Source organism: Megalobrama amblycephala, unplaced genomic scaffold, assembly GCF_018812025.1.
Source record: "Megalobrama amblycephala isolate DHTTF-2021 unplaced genomic scaffold, ASM1881202v1 scaffold466, whole genome shotgun sequence".
NCBI classification, from domain to species: Eukaryota; Metazoa; Chordata; class Actinopteri; order Cypriniformes; family Xenocyprididae; genus Megalobrama; species Megalobrama amblycephala.
In genome coordinates this window covers 1-23,402 of record NW_025953394.1, presented here as the reverse complement: position 1 = coordinate 23,402, position 23,402 = coordinate 1, and the positions used below count along the sequence as shown (strand labels likewise).

The window sequence follows — 23,402 nt, the reverse complement described above, 5'->3', positions numbered from 1 at the left end:
TTGTTAGTTCATATTAAAGGGATAGTTCACCCAAAAATGAAAAAACTGTCATGTTTGTGACAGAATGATGACATAAGTTTCACTTTTGGGTCAACAATCTCTTTAAATAATCGAATCAATTAATGTTAACAAATGAAAGCTTACTGTGAAGTGTTACCAATGTCTTTTATATGAGAAGTACATGCAACACTTTTTTAATGTAATGTTTATTTTGAATTATAAGATAAAAAATATATTTGACATAAATATCCATACTCTTTTGTTACAGAATGAACATAAAGTGAATGTTATCTCATAAAAGCCTACAGTCAAATGGGAAACACTATAATGTATTAGATCAGATGAAATCTCCATGTCATAAACATTACATCCTGGACACCGGATCTTGTCAAAAGAAATTTGTTTGTCTGGTGTGTGCAACACAGCAAACCTGAATAGAAAGTCTCAAACTATTAACAGTCTTCTATCAGCCTGAGAGTTTGACTGAGAACGCTAGAGAAGAGCAGAAGCAGGAAATGAAGTGATGATTATAAAAGAGAGTTCATTGAATAATCTTAGTTGCGTATGGTTCAATGCTCTGACTTCGTCTGACCGGTAATTCCAACAAGTGTTATTATACCAAAGGAAAACAATGGAAAACTACTGCTTCACAACATCATCCTGTGACGATAAAAACCTTAACCAAGACGACAAACATCCCTTTAGACCACACAATCATAAGATATATAAAGCAATAAAAAGAAAATGAGAGGTAATTTAAAATATAAAAACATAAAATTACATACATTAATAATAATAATAGCAAAATGATAAAATGGAAAATGATGTAAATCAATAATAATATGAATAAATGATAAATCAATGACAACTACACAAATGACTAATGATTATAAATGATTATGAAATTAAATATAAAAACAAAGAAAATAATCTTTAAAATAAGAAAATAAATTACCAATGTATGGTTGCTTTCTTAAAGTAAAACAGGTTGTTATTGGAAACCCTTATCCTTCAAATGTACATTAGTGAACTACACTGATCAAAATTAATATCAATAAATAATCAGATCATGTATTTTTAGTAATTAGGGTATTATATCAATTATATTTCACATGCAGCTGATGATTCATACAGTATTCAGACATTTCAAATATTCATCATTAATTAAAATCTGATCTCAAGTTCATTTGTCATGTTTCATTATTTGAGCAGAAACACTAGAGAAATATCACATGAATTATGACAATAACATGTTCTTCATGAATAATGTTTGTGAAAGACACTTTCAACTGAAGGTCATTTTGACAGTAATAATAGAGATTGATGAGACACTAAACTGATTTCCATCAGAGTACACACACGCACACACACACACACACACGCACGCACGCACACACACGCACGCACGCACGCACACACACACGCACACACGCACGCACGCACGCACGCACACACACACACACACACACACTGACCTGACTGTCTATATGAGGATTTATCACACATTTATTCTGACATGATATTTCAGTGACAGTATTAATGTAATGAAGAGACTGTATAACATCTCACTGTAACTGATTCATCATGAGCTCAAAGCATTATGGGTAGAGTCTCTCATCAGTCTATTCTGATTCATCAACACATTTTCACTGATGATCCAGAACCAACATAAAACCCAGGATAGAGCGGTCGAGTGAATGTGGTCTGGACTGTGTGGATGAGGCTCATTGTGTCTTCAGAGACGCTGTAGAAGGACAGAGTTCCTGCACTGTGATCCACATACACTCCTATTCTATAGTGATCCTCCACATTCACTCCTATTCTCCTGATGACGGACTTTACAGGGAGAACAGTCTCTAAATTATTAACATCCCCATACACTCCTGTTCTACTGATGATGGGCTCTACAGGGACATGAGTCTGTATGTTATTGTGTATGAATGAGTAACTGTCAGGAGAGCAGATCAAACTCCAGGACTGATCATTATATCCAAACGCACACTCACAACCCCCTCCCTTCCTGCTGATGCTCTTATATGACACTGATATACACACACTCCCACTCCACTCAATCTCCCAGTAACAGCGTCGATCACACACACTCTCTCTACACAACACCTGACACATATCAAATCTGTCTGGATGATCAGGATACGACTGCAGTGTGCCAGTGCGTGTAATCACTCTGTTGCTCTCAGACAGACGGAGGCCTTCATTCACTGTGTTCAGATCCAGAGTGAGCCGATGGGAATCTGATGGAGATAAAACACATCACAATCAGGAATTATCAATCTGTCTGATCTTTTAATTTACACCGTAAACATCATTTCTGCTGCTTGTTAAATGAACTTAATTAAAATATGTTAAAAAAAACACTATTACTGAACATTTTGTCCTAATTTAAATGTGTAAAATCCACTTAAATAAAACTGAAGTTAACTTCATCCATTAGTGTTGAATGAACTGAAACTAGGCAGAGGATTTTTAGTTCTTTTCAATATTCTGTATCTATTGCAGAAACTTTCTATCTTAAAGGTGGTAAAGAGGATGTTTTGTTTTATACATTTTTGCAATATTACTTGAAACTGTCTTTACTAACTGATAAAAGACTATTTATTAGGTGCACTGAAAGGAATATTATTAATATACATCATCTGTGCACGAGGTAGGGCCTTAAAAACATCAGCCAATCGTTTACGCGATCATCGCATCGCAGGCCCTCTGACTTGTCAATCACTGCCATGACGATCCATGTGAGAGACGCGCGGCTGCGCTCTCCAGTAACTTTCCACACTCCACAGCCGCCGCATGCAACGTTTTTGTCAGGAGACAGGAGTAACAACTGCAGATTATGAGTTACCTGTGGTGAGTCCGACATAATGAATCCATTAAGTGTGTGCGCGGCTTAACGATTGTAAGGCCGATTATGAATGTAAATTGATACTTATGACTGATCGCGCTCAAACGCGTCCAGTCAGAGCCAGTTGCGTTTAGTCTGCGATTACAGTCGGTGTTCAAATTCCATGTGAAAGTATATATAGATCTGCTTCAGGAGCAGGAAACAATCGCTGTATGTTGAGCATAGTCAGAATGTTTTAGCTAGTCGTTAAATTAAATGTGTGCCCGGCTTAATAACACAGCGAATGCCGGTGGTAAACAAACACTCGTGCATGAGTTTTGGGAGGCGTTCACTTGAAATGAGCTGTGAAGGAGGGGGATTGTTCTTCCGCATGCGCTCATTTCAAAAACTCAGTCGACAAAAACATCCTCTGTACCACCTTTAAGTCTTAAGATGTGACAAATTTAGTATTTTTTCACAAATTTGTATTACAGAGGCAAATCTTAACTTGATTTATGATTCTTATTCTATCCTACAGAATCTCATCTGTAGTTCAGAAATCTTAAAGCTCCATCAGTTCAGTAATCAACTCTCAGGTCTGTTATTAAGCAAACAATGACGCACTCTAATTATCATTGGTTCGAATCTGCCCTCATATTGTTTTTTTCCTCATAAAGTTCAAATAAGTTCATTAATGTTTGTATATCAAGAGCAGGGAAATGTTTGTGTGCATTTTGTAATTGATTTCCCTGGAAAGAAGAGTCAAGCGATAGATTGACGTGCATGTCTGAAGACTAATTTACACGAGCCAACATTCCTCAGCATGATTTCAAAAACAACACGTTTCAGCGCTAGTTCGACCCAAAAGCACATTCTTTTCACGAGTGTTGTCGCGAGTCATGCTCTCACTGATATCTGGTGGAAGGAGAGTTTGAGTTTGAGCGCGCGCATGTATCTGATCGAGAGCTGAGCCATTTGTTCTCGCGCATTATTTGGATGCGCTCTCGACATTTGGTATTAAAATATCGACTTTAATAAAAATATCCATAGAAATGGCCTTAAATAAACTATAAAAAAAAAAAAAATGGTGAAGATCGTGTCTGAAAGCTCTAATCGATTTTTTATTGGTTTAAATCAATGGGGAATATCTCGTATTATTCGGTGTCTATGCACTGATATCACTTTGAGTTTCTCAGTAAATTAATATTTTACTTCCATTAAAATTCCTCAGAACTATTAAAGAGAAAAAAGTTTTGTCCTTAATTCATGGGATCCAGACTTTAATGACTTAAATGATTTACAAATGAATCATTTAATGTTTTTAGTGAACCAGTTGATTTAAAAGATTCAATAAGAATGTGATGTTTTCTAATCTAATATTGGCTGCACCTGAAACAGAAACAGAAGTAAAACATAGCTTATTCAAGGACGTGCATTTATTGCATGATGTTAAGCTGAATTTACGAACTGTTTGCTGAAATAACCTCAACATTAACAGTGTTGAATGTGATGGTCTCTGTTTCCATCATGCTTTTGTTTCTTGGTCTCCATGTTGCTTATTGTTTGTATGTTAGTTTCTTTATTAAAACCCCTCCATTTAGATCTGCGTCTCAGCCTGCTTTTTCCAGACGTTACACCTACTTCATTTTACTAGACCAGCTTTTTCAGAGCAAAATGAAATGGTCCAAACTTCACACTCATGTTCTTTGTCACCATTAACAACAGTTTAGACTCAAATCCCACAGGGATCCTGGGATCATCACCACCAGTAGAAAATATATACATCAATAATTATAATGATCAAAATAATAATGATTCTGAGGGGCAAGTTGGTCCAAATAAAGTGGCTATTGTCCAATCTTTAATGGTGTTTTGACCTCACAGAGATTTGAGAAGCAATCATGAAAATGTTATTCTGCTGTTGTATTGCTGTGGTAATTTTAACCACCAACTCTTCACACCCTCATCCTTTGGGAGTGTTTACAAAGAGAATTTGCTTTTGCAGAGCAGAAAACAGCATCTTCTCGACATGTATACAACATGAACAGCTACAGTGTTTGAGGGCGGGACAAAGTGTGTATGTGTGTGTGTTTGTTTGAGTGTATGTTTTTGTGACATAAGACACAAATGTGTATAATGACATGGGTATGACACAGGTATTACAAGGAGAGGCTGACTTATGAGGACATTACCCCATGTCCCCATTTTTCAAAAGGGGTGTGTGTGTGTGTGTGTGTGTGTGTGTGTACTTACATTTGCGTATTCCTGCTCTAATCCTGATCTCTCCTCCATGATCCACACTAGAAAACACACACAGTGTCACATTCACACACAGACACAAGCTTTTTAGATTTCTGGGGTGATTTCTGAATTTTCTGCTAAAATTAATCAAAAATGGTAGTGAATATATAATATGGAATTAGGTGGAAATGTCCTAACAGTAGGAAAACACAAGCATATACTTTGCATGTGGGACAACCCTTGTGCAGGTGGAGCTTGCTGAAAAATTTGAGAAAGGTGTTTCTCTCTCGGGTTATTCAGCGGCTCACGAGAGCGATCTGCTTGAGGAGGATGCCATTCCTCTGCAGTGAAAGTGTTATAACTGAGCCCGTGCGAACACCCTGCCCCACATATGTTGAGTTGCTAGATGTTATGGAGCAGATTATGTTATTTTCAGATTAAATCTGCCATGGGTGCACACTCAGGAATAAGTGGTTTGAGGGAGGCTAGATGAATGCTTTCTTTCGGGCATACTCCTCCAACTCCCGTGAGCCTCCCATTCCTTCCCGATCTGCACTCTGAGATCGAGAAAGCATGGAAAAACCCTTATTTGGCCCGTAATAATCGATATGGGCAGGCAAATTATGCCATTGTTGAGGTAATACGGGACTACGGATATGTGGCGATGCCCCCGAACGCTTGCAAACTATCTCGTCGGTGGTGGAGCTTCATCACTGAAGGCTCCGGCCCTGCCTACTAGATCACTGGAAACAACCTCACGGTTGAATGGCAGGGCATACGCGGCTGCAGGTCAGGCCGGTGCTGCACTGCACACCATGGCAGTTCTCCAAGCTTATCAGGCCGACCTGTTGAAAGATTTGGACCAGGGCCAGGAGCTTTCCCCTGATGTGGTGGCTGAGTTGCGCCACATCACAGACCTGGCTCTCTGCGCCACCAAACAGGTCGATCGATGGCGGCAATGGTGGCAACGGAGAGACAGCTGTGGGTGAACCTGACCGACATCAGGGAGAAAGAGAAGGGTTTTTTCCTTGATGCACCGATCTCGCCCCTTGAGCTATTCGGGACCTCTGTCGAGGCAGTGGTTGGAAAGTTTAGGGAGGTGAGGGCGCGCTCAGCAGCTTTTAAATCCTGTATTCCGTGCTGCTCCGAATCTGTGCCCAGGCAGCCAGGGGGACCTGACCCATCATGGTCTGAGGATCATAGGCAGGGCCAGAGGTCCAGTGTTGCCACTCGAGCCCCTCCTCCTCAGAGGAGCAGGTCTCAGAAGAGACGTGAAGAAAAAGCAGAATCTGAGAGAGGTAATACAAACCCGGCGTGCGAGTGCCACTGTGTCCTCTCTCGAGGATTTCCATCTCCCCTCTCCTCCTATTTCTCCTGTCCCCCTGTACCCTTACCTCCTTCCTGCACACGCTCTGAAGCCTGGACCCGATGATGAGTTTGTTCACAATTTATAAATCTTTTTTAGATCACTGGGGTATGGCAGGCCCAATTTACATTTGGCCTCTACTCTGGTTGATTTTGGGTGAGTGTAGCTGGTTACTACCCCACTATGGGAGTTTCTTTTAGGTTACTGTGACCAAGGCTCACTGCCCTAGGCAGGCAGGGATTTTTATTTTTATGCTAAGGGCCCCGGAGCTCGATGGAAGGGGACCCTTCCTTAGGTGTAGTGATGCGGTTTTATTCTTGAACCTCCGATCCCTTGAGCTCTTGTCACTCATGACTATTGGGTAGTGGCTGTTGCATTAGTCCAGCAGGGCATTGTTGTAGCGTCGGTGTTCTCTTAGGCCGCCTTGATGTACCTGAGTGTGTTGGCCCTCTTTACTATTAGGGGCCGCCACTCATTGAGCTTCAGCTATTTTCCTCTTGTGCTGGCTTTGTTTCCTTGTTTACTAAGATCTTTGGCATTGACTTAGCAACAAAGCAGTGAGCTTTTGTTATTAGCTAAAACCTGTTGGTTCTTATGTGTTGCAGGCTTCCTCTCACTTTGAGAATGCGCTTTGCTGAAGCCTCTGCTCCCTGAGCTTGGTTTCCTTTTGCTGATGGTCCTATGATTTTTTTAGGACAGCCTCCTTTTGTGGTACTATGGAGGCTGCCTCCTATGTGAAGCCAGCTCCTTTGAGTCTTGGATCCTTTAGACCTTTTTCTTTATTTCAAGCTCTATGCCACAAGTATCCTTTACACCTACACTGCTTGGGTTGTATGCGTTTTTCCCTCATGGGGTCAGGATAATCGCTCCCCTAGAGCTATAGCATCGGCAACTCAGGCCCGTGGCCAGTTTCCTGCAAGTAGTAGGCCCTACTGTTTAGGCATCCTCGCCATTCTGGTAGCGTTATGTTGTGCTCCCCTCATTGTAGGTTTGCTAGCAATATGCTGAGCACATAGCTCGTGATTGCTATGCAAACGAGTATCCCAAGCCTGCAATCCTTTGCTTACATTTAAGTATTGACTCTGAGGAGCCTGCTTGGGCATAGTTTAAGAATGTAGGTTTCTTTTTGTTACCTCAGTTTTCTGAGCTGTTTCCCTTGGTTCTTAGGGGAATCCTCACTACTTCGGGTACTTTATGCTTGGTTCTTACTTGTTCCGGTTGAGCTAGCTCTCCCCTTATACCTGGGTCATTATAATTGGCTCCCAAAGACTGATTGGAGGGTTTATGGCCTTGGCAGGCCACCCTGTATAGTCGGTTAATTAGGCTGTTGTTACTCTCTGGCCTTCTATGTTGGAGAACATCTTGTCTTTGTCTCCCATTTACTCCAGTATCTGTTAATCCTCCTGAGACTGGCCTAGTTAGAGTACCCAGCCTTCAGAGTGCCTTCCTTCACTCTGTAGATCCTAGGTTGAGTAGTCTGATCCCCTTCTTTAGGATTTCTGGCTATTTTCTGAGATCTAATCCCAGGGATGCCCGTCTCTGGCCTTGTGGGTTGATACTGCCATTTTTGCAGTTCTTCTTGGAAGTTTCTTGAGATCCTGTTTAATCAGACAGGTTGTAGGCCTGACTAGCCTTTACATGGGCCGGTTCGGCCTCCCTGGGGGCATTCTAGGTGGACCCTTGTCCTCCTGGTAATGACCGGCTGGAGTCCTGATGGCACACTGGCCGTTCTACCTTAAAGGGTCTCCTTCTTTGGAAGAGTTAGTCCCAAGTCTTGAACAGGCTTTGGTAGGCCTTTACTCTTGAGGCCTCTATAAGGCTCTAGCTCTGGCAATGGCCGAAGGGAGTTATGTCACTGACAGCCTGTGACCAAGGGGTCAAGTGCTTGAGTTTCTCACCATGGTTGGCATGCACTCCCTTCAGCATAGTGGCGTGGGTATTTCATTCCCAATTAGCGTTCTAGGACACAGTGCGAGTTCCCTTTCAAAAGGGAATGTCTCAGGTTGTGCATGTAACCATGGTTCCCGGAGAACAGGGAACGAGACACTGTGTCTCCCTGCCATGCTTCCAGGTTGCCAGCTACAGTCACTTCAGAGGAAATGGCGGATTTCCTGTTTCCTAGGCCTTTTTATACTGTCTGGGCGCGCCAGAGAGCCCTATCAGCTTTGAGTGAACTGAAACAAGCCAATGGAATTGCCGTGCAATATTTACATAATGCACACCACCCCTGCCAGGTGGTATAAATAGGGAAGCAGATGCAATTGCACTGCCTTTCGCTTCGGAGCCAACCTGTGTGTTACTGCTATTAGATGTTACTGGATGTGGTTGTTCCCTGGTCCCCACTGACAGTCACAATCATTGTGTCACATGCCTGGGCATTCAGCATGCTTTTGTGGATAGTTCATGTTCTCATTGTGGGAACATGACTCTCTCAGTGTTCCTTGGTTCTCAAGGGGTGGGGGGTCTCTGGATCCGGACAGGGGAGCGGCACAGCGGCATATAGGAAGGGTGACTTGAGGATTATTGTCAGGGCTTCCCCGCCGAGCTACGCTCCACTGCCCCTGCCCCCTCTGCAACACTGCAGCCTGTGGTGTTACCGGAGGATCGTGCTGGTGCCTCTTTCGAGCAACCAGCCGTTTCCTTTGGTGCACTGGCAAACGATCAGATGTCGATTGCGGCATCGGAAGGTGAGCAAGAGTCCTTGGGAGATGAAGACTCGGCTGCGTTGCCTCCCTATGGGAGTGTTGCGTTGCTGCATGCCATGGCCCTGCTATCAGGCCAAAGATAGCATAGACATGACCCAGGGTGGTCTTGACCAACAGCTTCGGGGGGAGCTATGTGCCACCACTGACCTCACCCTCCGGCGACTAAGCTGACGGCGCACTCAGTTGGTCAGGCAATGGCTACACTTACAGTCCAATTCCTGGACTCCCCCATGTCCCAGGTCAGCCTATTCGGCGACGCGGTCGAGTGCTTTGCCCAGCAGTTCTCAGCCACACAGAAGCAGGCTGAGACTATCAAACTCTCAGCCCCCTCTCACTTCGCCAGCAGGTCCCAGTGTGTTGGTCGAGGTCGCCTCCAATGTGCCATCTCCCATACACACTGCAACCTCGTAGAGTCTGACCCCACTTCGGGCACTCTGCCTTGCTGCCCCATGCCCGGTACGTCTGTGGTGTCTTTGGTCCCTCTGGCTCAGTGTCTGGAAACCTGGCTAGCGCTTCCCAGCCCGTCCTGCTAGCTCATTCGTACCATCAGACTCGGCTATGCGACTCAGTTCGCCCGGCGTCCCCCTGCGTTCAGGAGTGTCCAATACACTCACGAATCCCAGGACAATGCACCTGTTCTCCTGACGAAGATGCAATCGAGCTGGTCCCTCCAGCCGATATGGAGTCAGGGTTCTACAGCCCTTACTTCATTGTACCCAATTGGTCCCTTCAAACGCTGCTGTTCAAGATGCTTATGCAGAAACACATTTTCAAATGCATTCGTCCCCAGGATTGGTTTGCAGCGATCGACCTGAAGGACACGTACTTTCATGTCTTGATTCTGCCTCGACACAGACCCTTTCTATGGTTTAAGTTCGAGGGTTGGGCATATCAGTACAAAGTCCTACCCTTCATGGTGGTTGTGTCGCCCTGCGTCTTTACGAATTTTGCGGAGGCGGCCATTGTTCCGTTCAAGGAGCAGGGCATTCGCATCATCTACCTCGACGACTGGCTCATTCTGGCCAGCTCGCGGGAACAGATGTGCGAACACAGGGACATGGTGTTAGCTCACCTCTTGCTATGGAGTCAGAAGGATCTGATGTCGCTTCATGCCATTCATGTCCCAGGCACGCTCAACCTTGCAGTCGACGAGCTCTCACGGCAGCCTCCGCTTCCGGGTAAATGGAAACTCCATCCCCAGGTGGTCCAGCTGATTTGTCAGCGCTTCGGGGCTGCACAGATAAATCTGTTTACCTCCCCAGACACAGCCCATTGCCAAGTATTTTATTCCCCTGACCGAGGGCACTCTCTCCACTGATGCTCTGGCAAATAGCTGGCTCCGGGGCCTAAGCAAATTCCCCCAGTGAGCCTTCTCGCACAGCTCCTGTGCAAAGTCAGGGAGGACGAGGAGCAGGTCTTGCTAGTGGCTCCGTATTGGCCCACTCGGACCTGGTTTCGGATCTGTCACTCCTCACGACAGCACCTCTTTGGCCCATTCCTCTGAGGAAGGACCTTCTGACTCAGGAACGGGGCACCCCCCGATCAGACAGTTCAGTCAGATCTGTGCTTTTCTTCCTGCAAGAGGGCTTGGAGTGAAGGCTGTCTCCCTCTACCCTCAGGGTGCATATTGCCGCTATTGCCGCACATGCAGTTGATGGTAAGTTGTTGGGGAAGCACGATCTGATCGTCAGGTTTCTGAGGGGGCGAGGAGACTAAATCTGCCTCGCCCTTCCTCTATACCCTCTTGGGATCTCTCCCTGGTACTTACATCTCTCTGGGGTAATCCCTTCGAGTCTTTGCAGTCAGTGGAGTTAAAGCACTGTCACTTAAAATGGTCCTCCTGGTTGCATTGGCCTTGGTGAAGAAGGTGGGGGACCTGCACGCATTTTCAGTCGATGAATCGTGCCTGGAATTTGGGCCCGGTGACTCTCATGTTATCCTGAGACCCCTGCCTGGATATGTGCCCAAGGTTCCTACTACTCCCTTCAGAGATCAGGTAGTGAACCTGCAAGAGCTGCCTACGGAGGAGGCAGACCCAGCCCTGGCTTTGCTCTGTCCAGTCCGCACTCTGCGCCTGTACGTGGATAGAACGCAAAGCTTTATGGCCTCAGATCAGCTCTTTGTCTGTTATGGAAGCCAGCAGAAGGGAAAGGCTGTCTCCAAGCAGAGGATGGCCCACTGGATAGTGGATGCCATTGCTTTGGCTTACCAGTTCCAAGGCCTGCCTTGCATGCTCGGGTTAAGAGCTCACTCCACTAGAGGAGTGGCCTCTTCCTGGGTGCTGGCACACAGCGCCTCACTGACAGATATCTGTAGAGCTGCGGGCTGGGCGACACCCAACATGTTCGCTAGATTCTATAGCCTTCCCGTGTACTCAATTCCAGTAGCCGGTAAATGTGAAGAACCCGTTCTAGTACTGGCTTGCAATGCCATTCCCGCCCCTTGGGCCGGATACGTGCATCCTTTTACTCCAGTAGAGTTCCCCGTTTGGCGAACCCTGTCGAGTTCCAACATCTCTCCTTGCAGCTTGGACATTGCGGATTGCCAAATCTCTGTATCTGACGTTGAGGTTTGGCTGGGTGCCATATGTCGCAACCCCTCCATGTGAGTGGTCCTATATGTGTATTGTCCACGGTCAAACTCCCCACAGCGAGCCCGTGTCTTTCCCTTAGCAGAGCCAGCTCTGCTGTCACCTGTCAGATGAGTCTCCTCTATCTCTAGGCTGGAGCCATCTCAGGGACTCCATATGCGTACTGCTCATGGCCAGTCCATGTGCATTTCCATGTAAATTCATCTCCTTGCAGGGTAGGTTGTGGCCCCCACAGCGTCCCCTATGGGTTCGCTTCCCAAGCATTGTCTAAGTCTTACTGTAGTGGGTCTTGCGGAATATCAGTAGACTCTCTCAGTGTTAGCTCGCCCCCTTCTCCGCCCCCCCAGGTGCACCGGGTGGCTGGAGCTTACCCTGGGCGCTGGAAGGGATCAGTAACTGTGGCGTTTTATTTCCATTTCGTCGGTCACTACTGATGTACGTCAAACGTGACCGACTTAAAGGGAACATCTCAGTTACATGTGTAACCCTCGTTCCCTGAAGGAGGGAATGGAGATGTACGTCCTGTCACCACAGTTCCTGTGCCTTCGCTGTAGTGCAGACTCAAGGTTGTCTCCTCAGTGAAAAACAGAGTGCGATTGCATCTGATTCCCTATTTATACCACTTGGTGGGGGCGGTGCACATTATGCAAATGTATCACACGCCAATTCCATTAGCTTGTTTTAGTTCACTCGAAGCTGATAGGGCTCTCTGGCGATATCCCCAATTTGTCTGTCACTACTGACATACGCAACCGAGACGATTATATATGTATATGCATATATGTATGTGTATATTATATATATATATATATATATATATATATATATATATATATATATATATATATATATATATATATATAGATTAACAGTACACACACATATTATGTAAACAAACTTTTAATTAATAAATCGTTTGACAGCACTAATAGCGATATATTTTACAAACTCGATATACTGCCAAGCCCTAGTAGTATTCTTTCCAAGAATGGCATCAACACTGGTTGAATCAATGCCTTTGGTCTCCATGAAGTGAAGCTTCAGCATAAGTGTTACCCCAGTGATGCATTGTTTGTCGGTTGAGCCTTGTAAAGTGGCACACATAACTGCATACACTATTTCACATTTGAACTTCTTACGAAAACTTTTCCACCTCATTCATAACATGCATACACACACAAATTTTTTCTTAACCTCATTTTAATGTTGATGAATTCAGGGTATTCTAAATGAGAGACCGCCTCACCCAAACTATGTCCATATAAGGGCTTTCTGAACACTTTTCTTCCATCACTTTCAGCAAACATGATGCTGTACAAGGATCTTCAAGCCATCAACCACCAAGAGTATGTGATTTTTTGCATGTCACATTTTTTCATAAACTTAGAGTTCATTTTAGAGCAAATGTTGATGAATCATGATTTGTTTGTGGAAACGTTTGCACGCAGATTTCACACACACATTTTTGCATATGCATGCTTAGTGAATGAGACCCCTTGTTTCATTCATAAATGTATCAGCGTTTTATTATAAATATTGTGATGTTGAGCCACACAAAATCCCTGCAAAGGAAATTTCTTCACAGCCCTAGGAGAAAGTGTGTGCTTTCCACAGAAAATAAAATAATTTTGTGGTAAAATCTTGGAAATAATTTGTAATTTTTATCCTGTTGTTTGTTAGATTCTTTGTGCTGTTTTGTTGTAGGTTGTAAAGACATTTGATATAACTTCTCAATATTTTTGCAAAGTGATATTGAACTGTAAAAGCGGTCAAGACCTACTTTGAACAATTTTAGCTGTGTGTTTACTGGAAAATAACTGCACACCTTAGAATGTTCGTCAACCAGTCAGATTCAAGCATTTAATATCTCCTAAGTATAACTAAAGCTAAGCTTGTTACAAAACTCCTCCAGCTTTACATACTTGAGTTTGTCCAGGCTGTAGTTTGGATGGTTGAGTTTGTCAGAGAGCAGCTTGACACCTGAATCTCCTGGGTAATTGTAGCTCAGATCCAGCTCTCTCAGGTGTGAGGGGTTTGAATTTAGAGCTGAAGACAGATAACCACAGCCTTCCTCTGTCACCATACAGCCAGACAGCCTACAAACACACACAGCAACAGCAAACATGACATTAGTTTGACAAATCAGATCAATCACTATCACACACTGACCATTGCATTTTGCATTTGCAGGTATTTTCTGTAGATTCAGTCACAAAATTAACAAAAGTGTTTGTGGAAATGTACTAAAGTACAAGTATTCATTTATTTTTATTAATGTAGTGAAATCAACAGACTATTTATACCTGTGCATTATATAATCTTATTTTCAATCATTTATATCTATTTCAGCCATTCAGTAGCCATTATTTATGTTAAACTATTTAAAAAAACAAAAAAACAAATAACCTCCCATAATTTCCAGTGGCTACTTGTTTTTTCATATAAATCATTATTTTGAATTGAAAATATAATTTATGAGAACCTGTTAACCAGCACCCCCGCTTTTGTAAAATCCCAAGAAATGACATACCCAAACTAAAACAGATACAGTTCATGAACCCCTTTGCCCTAAAAGCATAAGTAAGGTCTCAATAGAAAGCAGACACTTTGCAGTTTATTGTAAAGTCATAATTAATTGTCACAATGAAGAAAATAGTTAAAAATAGCTTCAAAGTTTTGAAAAGTTATTAGAAATGTATTTTAATGAAGTATCTTTATGGAAATAAAAGTGAAGTTGGCCTTGTGGCAATCTAGAAATGCACTGCAGCTAAAGCCACGTGTCTGACCATATTATATTTCAAATCTGAAGATGACAAGTTTAAATATCTGAGTTTTATTAAATGTTTTTCAAGACCATGTCATGTGATTTTATTTAGAAAAGGCTCTAAAATGTTAACTGTTGTTTATTGTCTGCTATTCAAGTGTATTGTCTATATTTTGTGGCCCCCCACCTGACATCAAAGTTTAGTGTTAGTGCGGCCCGCGAGTTATTCTAAAAACTTTTGTTTTATTTTGTTATCACTTATGGCAGTGGTCTCAAACTGCCGGCCCGCGGGACATTATGACTGATATGCAAAGAAAAAGTCGCCGTTCTATAGGGGCATTCACATATCGCGTCACATAAGCGCCCGCGCCGCATTCTCCTTCTTTCCAATGCGCTTTTGCTCCAGTGGCGTCTGTCGTTGCTATGCAACCATGAGCCACGCTCTCAACCGCGTCGCTTCTATTATGAGCGCGCTTGCCTAAATCGCAGTAAAAGCTCTTGACTTTAAGTCACGAGCGTCGATTTAAAACCACCGAAACGCGTCCGATGCAACCATTAAACGTTACCGATGTTCAAACGGCATCTTGGACAAATGTGTCTCAGCTGTGTGAGCAGAAGCGCTGCAGGTGTCTGTCGAGAAACAGAAGCATGTGCAAATGCATTCAGGGATTGTATTTGTTCAGTACAGTGTTGTTCAGTGCAAGATTTTAATGTTATTTAAGCTAACATAAATTAAAGGAAAATACTTCCACTAGATATTAAAGTCTTATAATGTATGTATGAGAGCTTTTTATTTTTTGGAAAAATAAAGTTTATATATATATATATATATATATATATATATATATATATATATATATATATATATATATATATATATATATATATATATATAGCTCCAGTTTTTTGTTTATTTCTGACCCCTCCACACCACAAGTTTTGCTGGTTTTATTCCTAAATTACATATTTTTTATTCCATGCACCTTGTTGGATGTGAGAAGTTGCACCAGACTATTGCAATTAATAGCATTATATTAGTAGGCTATATTAGTAGTATTATATTAGTAATAGTATTATATAATTATATTACACTCTGTAACAATGAGAGAGACACTGCTGTTTACATTTAGTATGGTAAATAAAATATTTATAGTATAGGTATAAAACATTTTAGTTGGCATAATGAAAGTAAATGAGAAATAATGCAAAGGAAAGTAAATTTTCTGAAATGTTGTGCTTTCTTGCGCTTGAATCTTAATATGGCCCTCCTATGAGGTGTCAATCACAGAAATGGCCCCCCCGCCAATTTGAGTTTGAGACCCCTGGTCTATATTGTTTTGTGATGGTAACTGCCCCATTCAGTCTCAGTCTCCCCTGAACACATTCACACCTCTCCAGCCTGCTTATGGCTCTAATTATTCTTTTCTTTTGTCTCTATTATAATTACTGATGATGGTGTTCTATTCAAGATTTAATCCCTCATTTCTTTTACCAAACTTCTCACTTCACCTTATTTAAAACTGTATCTAATGCCCTTCTTGAAAAAAAGAAGAAAAAAACAAACAAACAAGTGAGCTGTACAATTCAAAATTCTTTATTTTCATTAGCTCAGAACTATGAGGCCATTCAAGACATATTTCAAACTTACTCGCGCACATACTATCAAAGTATTCACACACACTATCAAACTCTCTCTCATACAATACTATACCTCTCTCGCATACTACCAAACTCATTCGCACACACACTACTAAACTCATTTCGCACACACACTACCAAACTCATTTGCACACACACTATCAAACTCTCAAACACGCACTATCAAGCTCTCTCGCACACTATCAAACTCTTTCGTTAGAAATAGCCTACCAATTCACTCACGGTCTGTACCTTCAGATTGTTTTCTCGTTTTTTTGTCTTCAAAACAGAAAAACTAAGAAACAATTCATCATTTATCACATTCTGTCATGTGGGGTTTTTTTTTCCATATTTTTATTGTCGTTTTCATCACACTGTTCTAATTTGCCAAATGGAAACACAAAACCAACATGAATAATAAATGCCCCTTTACACCGATTGGTCAACATCAAACCGTGCCATCATCAGTTCTATTCCTCTGTTTCGCGCGCTGTTGTACGGCGTTCGATGCAACTACATTCATCTCTTTCTCATCAAACCGGGGCGAGGCAAGAAATGTTCAAATGGGTGGGCCTTCATAAAAACATTGTGGACCAATTTGGCTATGACTCGATGACAAATGCTACACCAAGACACTCTTCTCTGCTCCTCAAACACATACAACATTATTTTTTATTTATAGTGTTTCTTGAGTAAAGAAAAAGGCGCTATATTTATTCAAACAAACAGTTCTTTATTAACCCTAATATTGAAAACAAGCAGAGATCTTTCTCCAAACAGTGGAGTTAGGAGGTTTGACTGACAGCTTGAAGAGCCAATAGAGTTACTAGTCACAAGCTCTTTTTAACAGTGTTGTAGTACTCGAGACTCGGACTCGGTCTCAAGACCATATTGTAACGGTCTTGGTCTTGTCATGGACTCGTGTGCATATCGACTCGGAATTGACTCGTACTCGTACATATTAGGGCTCGGACTCATTTCCAAGACCACTCAAGTCCCATTTAAAATATTTCATGACAATTACTGTATGTTAATGTTTGGGGGCAAAGAGCAATGATAATACTGTGGTCAATAAAACAAAATGCATTTGAATTATAATTAACATGACAATGTGTACAATATTAACAAATCGCTCAAAAGTCGGAAAAATCGTCAGTGTGAGGCGTTGCCATAACGCACTGCTATGGTTGCATGCGTGTGCGACTGACTGATTTTTCCACAGTCTGTTTGAAACCTCTCTCGAGCCATATATGGTTCTTTCACTGAGTGCCTATGGCTCGACGAAAGAAAAAAATAAACCAAACAATTTTTAAACTTTTTTCCCCCATCAATAATCAAAGCTAGCGTGTCAATTTAATTAAAATCTATTTATTATATATTTTAAAATATTACATAATTCGCCAATGCCGGTTTGTCATGTATAACTCCCCAACCAATCGTTATCTGGCTGGCACAAGAAGTTCAAATTTAATTAGACAATGTGAAGTGGAAATTACATGGACAGACAAGCGATTTCTGCTGTTTGTCTCATTTTATAAATTAAATTGCATCGCTGACAAAATGGATGTTAACTGACTACAAAGCGAAAAGTCGCATTAATGGTAAGTAGTGTTCAATTAATTTAGTGTTGATACACCATTTCTATTTGATGAAACTATCATAGTTAATGAAGCCAAAGTGCCACCTACAGGCCTATTATGTGTAGGCTGGCGAAATGGTGACGTGAATATTACCATTTTTGATAATTATTAGCTTATGTGGCATTATGAAATAAGTCTCTTATGCTCATCAAGCCTGCATTTATCTAATCAAAAACAGCAATATATATTTTAAAAATATTATTACAATTTAAAATAATGGTTTTCTATTTGAATGTACTTTAAAGTATAATTTACTTCTGATGCAAAGCTGAATTTTCAGCATCATTACTCCAGTCTTCAGTGTCACATGATCCTTCAGCAATCATTCTAATATGCTGATTAATTTTCAAAGTTGGAAAGTGGAAACAGTTGTGCTGCTTAATATTTTTTATAACATGCTGTGATCCTTCAGTCGACTGATTTAAAATCTATGATTTAAAAATGTTAAAAATAACAGCATTTATTCAAAACAGAAATCTTTTCTTACAAATTACCTTTACACCACCTACTATGTGGCCTTTTTACCCTTAACTGATAATATTTTTAAAACCAATATCACTCTAAGTAAATAAAATACTGTGTACATGCCATGGTATATTTGATGAGTATGGTGCATATTTTATTGTTTCCACCAAACATTTACATATTCTTTTAGGTCTTTAGATTTCTTTAGGTCTTGTCTCAGACCCAACCTTATGTGAACTTGAACTTGTCTTGGACTCCAACCTCTCCAGTCTCAGTCTCGACTCGGACTCGACCCTCTCTGGACTCGGTCTTGACTGACTCAAATGAGCTGGTCTCTACTACAACACTACTTTTTAATACTTTTCACTGGTTAAATATTTCAAAACCCACAGAGAGACGTAAAGCATGACCACTAAGATTTATGAAAATAATATAAATTAATAAATAAATAGAAAAAAATTTGGAGATACGATGTTTCTGCAGGACAGCAGTGATATGAATTAATGTTTAGAATCTTTTAACTATAATGATACACTTCAAAATGCGAATTAGAACAAAATGTGATGAAAATGAAAATAAAAATATGAAAAAAACACTACGTTAGAATATGTGATAAATGAATCGTTTCTTAGTTTTTCTGTTTTGAAGACAAAAACAAGAAAACTATCGATGGTATAGACCGTGAGTGAATTGGTATTTCTCACGAAAGAGTTTGATAGTGTGCGTGAGAGAGTTTGATATTGTGTGACAGAGTTTGATAGTGCGTGTGAATGAGCTTGGTAGTGTGTGAGAGACAGTATAGTAGTGTGCAAGAGAGAGTTTGATAGTGTGTGTGAAAGCTTTGATAGTGTGTGAGAGACATTATAGTAGAGCATGAGAGAGAGTTTGATAGTGTGTGTGAATGAGTTTGGTAGTGTGTGAGAGACAGTATAGTAGTGTGCGTGAGAGAGAATTTGATAGTGCGTGTGAATGAGTTCGGCTGATTAACAAACAAACAGTGGCATACCTTAATGCTTCACAATTGCTTACAAGATATATAAACAGTTCTCATTAAAAAATTGGAAAAATGTTTGGCAGATGTTTTTTCACGTCCATGTTATGAGTGACCCAAACACACTTGTAGGAGTTTGCAGTATTTACTGTGAATTGAGCTGCTCTGAAACACTGAAAATAGGAGCATGAGCTTCTTGTTTGTAAATGAATACAGTGCCTTGCTTCACTCTGAAACATGCAACATTTCAGAATGTATATTTAAAGAAATACATAGCAACCATCATAATTTGATAATCATAAGTCATTTCCCATTCTCTCAACCATGCATTGTTAGAATTCTTTAAAAATTTCAAGAAATCACATTCCTAGAAATTTTGTTTTGTCTCTTGTTCTGGCAATTAATTAAGAGCAGATGTCATATTTAGTGACAAAATGTAATGGTTATTTATTGTGATTTAATGGAAAACCATTTACCTCAGTATCTGCAGCTGACAGTTTGGACTCTTCAGTCCATCAGAAAGAAGCTTCACTCCTGAATCCTGCAGGTCATTGTTACTCAGGTCCAGCTCTTTCAGGAACATATTTGAGGATTGTAGAGCTGAAGACAAACTCTCACAGGAATGAGTGGTGAGATTACAGAATTGTAGCCTGTGTAGAGTACAAAACAGTGATATAATGGGTTTATCAGGTAGGGTTCTGAAGCACAGATTTTTGACTTTATCTTTGACTAGTGATGTAGCTAAGGCAATCAATCATAGTACAAAACTCATCAATGGCTCCCAGCATGCACTGCATCAATAAGTTACGAAGCTGAATTGTCTTAAATTTTTCTGCTTTTATTTTTGCTGTCGTTTTTCTTGTGAATTTTTAAAAGCTTGTTTTGTGATGTTGAGTTGATCTGCTTATCTGAATATTTTGTTGATTGTCACCATTATTGAGGTTTGTATGACGAGTGTTCATATCTATGTGCAATGTTTAAAAGAAATATTTGTACAAACGAGTCACCTTGTCTAAGTTTTAATGCGTCACACTAAAAATTTTATTACAAGCACTGCATTTAACAGATTTTCATTTAATACCACTAACACTCTTCTATTTGCTTAATCAATCTACAAAACAGCACATGCTAAATTCATAAATGTGATCATGTTTTGAAAGTGGAGTGATTGTTGTAAGTGTTTCTTACTGAGCTGATATGGATTCTTTAACCACAGGCAGCAGCTTCTGAAGAACTTCATCTGCTGTATTTTGTCCTCCAATAAACTGTTTTAGATTGAAAACATCCATCTTCTGCTCTGATGTCAGCAACACGTAAACCAGAGCTGACCACTGTGAAGAGGAGAGTTTGATTTTTCCTATTTCTCCAGATTTCAGATAATATTGGATCTCCAGCATCAGTGAATCATCACCCAGTTCATTCAGACAGTGGAACAGATTGATGGATCTCTCTGGAGAGAGATTCTCCGTGATCTTCTGTTTGATGTACTGAACTGTTTCATCTTTGTTGTAGGAGCAGCTTCCTGTCTGTGTCAGTAGTTCTCGTAAGAGAGTCTGATTGGACTCCAATGAGAGACCCAGAAGGAAACACAGGAAAAGGTCCAGATGTCCATTCTTACTCTTTAAGGTCTTATTTACAGCTCTCTGATGCAACTCAGATAATGAATGATATTTCTTCTGGTTTGAAATTTTAGAAAAAAGACTTTGTTTGGCTTTCTCAAAGACATTTCTGTTCTTGTTTGTAAAGTAAATATGTGCATATAGAGCTGCTAGATGTTCCTGGATGCTCAGATGAACAAAGCAGAAGACTTTCCCCTGATACAAGCCCAACTCCTCTCTGAAGATCTGAGTGCACAATCCTGAGTACACTGATGCTTCTGTCACATCAATGCCACACTCTCTCAGGTCTTCCTCATAGAAGATCAGGTTGCCTTTCACAAGCTGCTGGAAAGCCAGTTTCCCCAGTTTGAGAATCATGTCTTCATCTTTCACTTTCTTCTTATAGTCCTTCTCATGTTTGATGTTGGTCTGAATGATCAGGAAGTGTGTGTACATTTGAGTGAGAGTCTTGGGAATCTCTCCACTCTCTGCTTCACTCAACATCTTCTCTAGAACAGTGGCTGAGATCCAGCAGAACACTGGGATGTGGCACATAATATAGAGGCTCCTTGATGACTTCAGATGTGAGATGATCCTGTCGGCCAGACTCTGATCACTGATTCTCTTCCTGAAGTATTCCTCCTTCTGTGGCTCACTGAAGCCTCGTACTTCTGTCACTCGATGGACACACTCAGAGGGACGAGATCAGCTGCTGCTGGTCTGGAGGTGATCCAGATGAGAGCAGAGGGAAGCAGATTCCCCACAATGAGGTTCATCAGCAGCTCGTCCACTGAGGCTGATTCAGATATATTACACAGTTTCACTTTGCTCTTAAAGTTCAGAGACAGACGACACTCATCCAGACCATCAAAGATGAACAACACTTTATATTCATCACTGGATATTTCCATTTCTTTGGTTTCAAGGAAAAAGACATGAAGAAGATCTGAAAGACTGAGTGTTTTGTCCATCATCAAGTTGAGCTCTCTGAAAGGAAGTGGAAATATGAGCTGGATGTCCTGATTCTCTTTCCTTCAGCCCAGTCCAGGATGAACTTCTGCACAGAGACTGTTTTTCCAATGCCAGCGACTCCCTTTGTCAGCACAGTTCTGATGGGTTTGTCTTGTCCAGGTAAAGGTCTAAAGATGTCACTGCATTTGATTGGTGTGTCCTCTGTTGCTGCTCTCCTGGATTGTGTCTCAATCTGTCTCACCTCATGCTCATTATCGATCTCTCCACTTTCGCTCTCTGTGATGTAGAGCTCTGTGTAGATCTCATTCAGGAGTGTTGGGTTTCCCTGCTTTGCTGTTCCTTCATTCAGACACTGAAACTTCTTCTTCAGGTTTGATCTAAATATGTTGGGGCTGTCGGCTTTATGACTGTAAAATAAAAACTCCACATTATTACATGGTTTAATAAGCACAATCCCTAGTCCTGTATCATATATTAAAATTCAAATATCTGTTATAGAAATGTTTACCGGAGACCAGGCTGTGTATCTCCACTCTTAAAATATATTGGCTGACCCCTAGACATGTCACTCTTCATAGACACACAGCTGGACTCTGGTTCTGATCTCCTCTGATGAACTGAGCTAAAACAGACAGAGATTAATGTGAATATTTCAAATTTCTGCATTCAACAACTCATTTATTTATTTACCATTAATGAAATCACATTAAAGGGTTTATTCACCCAAAAATTAAATTTCTGTCATTAATTACTCTCCGTCATGTCGTTCCACACCTGTAAGACCTTCGTTCATCTTTAGAACACAAATTAAGTCATTTTTGATGAAATCTGATGGCTCAGTGAGGCCTGCATTGACAGAAAGATAATCAACACTTTCAATGCCCAGAAAGCCACTAAAAACATATTTAAAACAGATCATGTGACTACAGTGGTTCAATGTTATAAAGTAACGAGAATACTTTCTGTGCACCAGAAAAAAACCCAAATTGAACAATATCTAGTGTTGTACATTTTTAAAACACTGCTACAAATCTTGTTTCGAATCAGTGAATCAGAGCACCAAAGTCACGTGATTTCACCAGTTTGACACACGATCTGAACCACTGATTAAAAAAAGAAAAAAGATTTGTAATGCTTCATGAAACAGTGTTTTGAAATCTCCCATCACTAGATATTGTTGAAAAGTCATTATTTTGTTTTTTTGGAGCACAGAGAGTATCCTTGTCTCTTTATAATATTAAGATTGAACAACTGTAGCCACATGAACTGATTTAAATATGTATTTAGTACCTTTAAGGATGTCCAGATGTCTGAAAGTGATTATCTTGCTGTCAATAAAGGCCTCACTGAGCAATCAGATCTCATCAAAAATATCTTAATTTGTGTTCTGAAGATGAATGAAGGTCTTACGGGCGTGGAACGACATGAGGGTGAGTAATTAATGACAGAATTTTCATTTTTGGGTGAGCTAACCCTTTAAAAGGCGTTACATTATAAAATAAAGATAAAAATTCCCACAAAAAAACACAAGAAGAATGTAATCTCATGTAGAAAGTACATGATAATATAAATTGCCATACTGTAATCAATTTT

General features: G+C 40.9%; 1 pseudogene; it reads right to left on the bottom strand.

Moving 5' to 3' along the window:
• Positions 1-75: 75 nt before the first annotated feature.
• LOC125261697 lies at positions 76-22,431 on the bottom strand (annotated as a pseudogene).
• Between the last annotated feature and the right edge of the window lie 971 nt (positions 22,432-23,402).